Below are 5270 nucleotides of genomic sequence, written 5' to 3'. Positions count from 1 at the left end.
AACTCAGTACAGAAAAATATTTGGAACAAAGAAACCATCAGCACTGAAAAAAAAAAAAAAAAAACCACAAAAGAATGACAGAAGTAAATTCATACCTTAAATTCATGAATTACATTAAATGTGAATGGATTAAATGCAGGAGTCAAGAGAAAGAAAGTGGCAGATTGGATAAGAAACCAAGACTCATCAATATACTGCCTACAAAAAACTCACCTTAGACACAAAGATAAAAACAAATTAAAAATCAAGGGATGGAAAAAAATATATATCAAGCTGATGGCAACCAAAAACAGCAGGAGTGGCAATATTAATTTTTGATAAAATAGACTTCAAGACAAATTCCAACATAAGGGACAAGAAAGGGCACTATATGATGATAAAAGGGTCAACAGACCAAGAGGACATAATCATAATAAATATCTACACACCCAATGAAAAACCTCCAAAATACATAAAGCAAAGATTAACTAAATTGAAAGGAGAAATAGATAATATTACAATACTAGTAGGAGATTTTAACACAGCACTTTCAATAAAGGACAGAAAAACTGGGGGGGCGGGGCGGGGAGGAGACCTCAAAGATACAGAAGATCCCAACAACACAATCAACCAACTTTACCACATAGACATATACAGAGCACTACACCTCTTCCAAAATAAATAAATACACATTCTTTTCCAGTGCACATGGATCATTCTCCCGAATAGACTGTATGTTAGGCCACAAATCAAGCCTCAATAAATTTAAAATATCCAAATTCTACAGCATCTTCTTGGATCACAAAAATAGGAATCAACATTAGAAATCAACAATAGGAAGACCAGGATGGAAAAATCAAATACAAGAAAAGTGAATAACATGCTGCTCACAACCACTGGGCAAAAGAAGAAATAAAGTGTGAAATTTAAAAACTCCTAGAAACAAACAACAATGAAAACATAGCATACAAAAACATTTAAGACAGAGTGAAAGCAGTACTCAGAGGTCAATTTGTAGTAATTAACAGACATCAAAAAAGAAGAAAGAACCAATATTAACAACTTAATGCAACAACTCCAGCAATTAGAAAAAAGAGCCTTGAAAGAAACATTCAGTCTCCAGAAGAGCAGAAATAAATGAAATAGAAAAAATCAATAAGACTACAAGACTACAAGCTGGTTCTGCAAAATCAACAAACTACTGGCAAATTTAACTAAGGAAAAGAAAGAAAAGATGTAAATAACACAAATAATAAATGAAATGGGTGGCATCACAACAGAACCAACTGAAATAAGAAGGATAATAACAGAATACTACAAAGAACTGTACTCTGACAAATTCAAAGCCTAGAAGAAATGGACAAATTTCTAGAAACACAAAACCTATTTAAACTAGCAAAAACTGGGATAGATACTTTGAATAGACCCATAACAAAGGAAGAAATTGAGGTTATTTAAAAAAAAAAAAACTCTCCACAAAGAAAAATATATATATATCCTGGCCAAGATGGCTTCATTGGAGAATCCTATCAAATGTTCAGAGAAGATGTGACACCTATCCTACTCAAGCTATTCCAGAACACAGAAAAGGATGGAATCTCCCAAAATCATTCTGTGAAGCAAGTATAACCCTGATACCAAAACCAGGCAAAGACACCACTGAAACTACAGACCAATATTCTTCATGACTATAGACATAAAAATCTTCAACAAAATTCTAGCCTATAGAATCCAATACTATATCAAAAAAATAATGGACTATGATCAAGTGGAATTCATAGCAGATATGCAAGGACGGTTTAACATTAGAAAACCAATCAACATAAACAAAACAAAGGAAAAGAACCACATGATCATATCAACAATGCAGAAAAGGCATTTGATAAAATGTAGCACCTATTCCTGATAAAAACTCTCAGCAAAATAGGAATAGAAGGGAAATTCCGCAATATAATAAAGGGCATATATGTAAAACCAACAGCCAACATTTTTCTCAGTGGAGAGACTCAAACCATTCCCCTTGTGAACAGGAACCAGACAAGGATGCCCTCTATCACCACTTCTACTCAACATTGTATTGAAAGTCCTATTAAGGGCATTAAGGCAAGAAAGACAAATAAAATGTGTCCAAATTGGCGAAAAAAAAAAAAAAAAAGAAGAAGTAAAACTATCTCTACACTGCAGATAATCCTATACATAGAAAACCTGAGAGACCTGTCAAGAAAACTGCTGGGACTAATTGAAAGTTTCAGCTAAATGATGAAATACAAGATCAACACACAAAAATCAATTGGATTCTTCTACACCAGCAAAGAGGTCTCTGAGAAGAAAATAAGGAAAACAATACTGTTTACAATAGCTACCAAAAAGTTAAAATACTTAGGAATAAATCTTACCAGGAACACAAAAGACCTGTACAAAGAAAACCACAAAACACTACCACAAGAAAATATAGGAGACCTACATATATGGGAGAATATGCCACACTCATGATGGGAAGACTGAACAGTGTAAAAATGTCAATACTACCCAAAGCAATCTCTAGATTCAGTGCAATCCCAATCCAAATTCCATCCACATTCTTTAACGACATGGAAAAACCAATCATTAATTTTATATGGAAAGGAAAGAGAGCTCAGATAAGCAAAGCACTACTGAAGAAGAAAAACAAAGCAGGAGGTCTCACACTCCCCAACCTCAAAACCTACTATACAGCCACAGTAGTCAAAATAGCCTGGTATTTGTATAACAATGGACACATAGACCAAACAACACAATGCACTGCCATCAAGTCAGAGCCAACTCATAACGACCCCTCCTTGGCTTTCTGAGGTGGTATCACCATGGAAGTAGATTGCCCAACCTTCCTTCCAAGAAGTGGCTGGTGGGTTTGAACCACCAGCCTTCTGGTTAGCAGACTAGAGGAACAGAATTGAAAATCCAGAAATAGATCTATCCATATATGGACAGCTGATCTTTGACAAAGGGCCAAAACCCATTTGATGAGGAAGAAATAATCTCTTCAACAAATAGTGCTGGCAAAATTGGATATCCATTTGCAGAAAAGTTAAACAAGATCTGTACACCTCCCACAATACATAAAAATAAGATAGATCAAAGATCTAGATGTAAAACCCAAACTGTAAAGTTCATCAAAGATAAAATAGGAGCAAATTTGTTGTTGTTGTTGTTATGTGCCGTCGAGTCAGCCCCAACTCATAGTGACCCCTCCTTGGGTTTCCAAGGCAGTATCACTACGGAAGTAGGATTGCCCAATCTTCCTTCCGAGGAGTGGCTGGTGGGTTTGAACCGCCGGCCTTCTGGTTAACAGTCAAGTGCTTTAGCCACTATGCTACCAGAGCTCCTAGGAGCAAATTTAGGGGCCCTAATATATGGCATAAATAGATTATCAAGCGTAACCCAAAATATAAATAAATAAACAGCAGAAGAGAAACTAGATTACTGGGACCTTCTAAAAATTAAATTCCTATGTGCATGAAAAGATTTCTCCAAAGGAGTAAAAAGAGAACCTACAGATTGGGAAAAAATAGTTGGCAATAACATATGTGACAAGGGACAAGGGACTTATCTCCAAAACTTATAGAAACTTCAACGCCTGAAAATCAAAAATACAAACTATCCACTTCAAAAATGGGCAAAGAACATTAACAGACACTTCACCAAAGACATTTAGGCAGCCAGCAAACACATGAAGAAACGCTTGTGATCATTAGCCATTAGAGAGATGCAAATCAAAACAACGAGATATCATCTCACTCAAGCAACATTAGCAAAGTTCAACAAGACAGAAAACAACAAATGCTGGTGAGAGTGTGGAGAGATTGGAACTCATACAGTGTTGGTTGCACTGTAAAATGTACAACCACTGTGGGAAATGATATAGCACTTCCTTAAAAAGTTGGAAATAGAAATATCATTTCACCCAGCAAAGCCACTACAAGGAATATATCCTAAAGAGATGATATTTGAGACACAAATGGATATATGCACACCCATGTTCATCACAGCTCTATTTACTATAGCGAAGAGATAGGATCAGCCTAAGTGCCCATCAACAGATGAATGGATAACCAAACTGTGGCACATACACACAACGAAGTACTATGCAACATTAAAGAATAATGAAGGATCAGCAAATCACTTCATAATGTGGATGAACTTGGAGGATATCATGCTGAGTGAAACAAGTCAATAACAAAAGGACAAATATTATATGAGTGCATTATTCTAAAATGTCAGGGAAAGGTTTACACAGGAAAGGAAATTTTCTTTGTTGTTTACCAACAAAGTGGAGGGAGTGGAGGGAAAGAAAGGGAATATAGATAGTTAAGAGACAGGTTTGATATGGGTGAAGAGAAAAGCAATATAACAAAAGCACGTGACTAATACAATATCTCTAAGGAAAAGCAAGGCATGGAGATGTGCACAAGAGTTATAGACAATGAGACAAATAATATTGCCTGCACAATGCTGCATTGTCAGAAACACCAAACACTAATCTACAGCTGGATACATTGGTAGACAGGTAAGAAGATCAGATATGGATAGGGGAATGGGAATATATCTACAATCATACACAGGTTTGGCAGATGACACTCATACAAATGCATTTGTATGAGCTACAAAAATGTCCATATGCAGTTTAAACCTAACAAGAGGCAAAGTTAGGATAACTTCTTAGCCACAACTAAGCACCTTGAGGGAGTAAGTCACTGGGTCTGTGGGCTGGGAACCACGGTCTCGGGGACATCAAGCCCCATTGGCACAGCATGGTATACAAAAAATAATGATCTTCATCTTACTTCTGTGCATAGCAACTGAGGTCTTATAAGCTTGTGAGTGGCCATATAGGATGTTATTATTGGTCTCGCCTTATCTGGAGCAAAGAAGAGTGAAGAAATCAAAGATGCATGGAAAGTTAGTCCAACTAATGGACCATGAGAATCTCAGCCTATATGAATGACACTGAGACCAGAAGAACTAGATGGTGCCTGGATACCAATGCCAACCACTCAGAAAGGAATCAAAACTAGAGATCCTGGATAGAGTGTTGGGGGGTAATGTGGAACAAAACTCAAAGTCATATAAATGACCAGACTTACTGGTGAAACCCCCTGAGACTGTGGCCCCAAGTCACCCTTCCAGCCTGGAATTGAACTCACTCCTATGGCTTAACCCTCAGCCAAATAATAGGCAGGCCTATGAACTGAACACCTACATTAAGTAGATGCACACTTTAGAACAAACTACCATGGGAATCAGAAGTGTAG

Source organism: Orycteropus afer, unplaced genomic scaffold (assembly GCF_000298275.1).
Source record: "Orycteropus afer afer isolate SDZICR_OR568_19922 unplaced genomic scaffold, OryAfe1.0 scaffold00378, whole genome shotgun sequence".
Classification (NCBI taxonomy): domain Eukaryota; kingdom Metazoa; phylum Chordata; class Mammalia; order Tubulidentata; family Orycteropodidae; genus Orycteropus; species Orycteropus afer.
The sequence above is the reverse complement of the archived record's forward strand: the minus strand, read 5'-3'. Positions refer to the sequence as shown.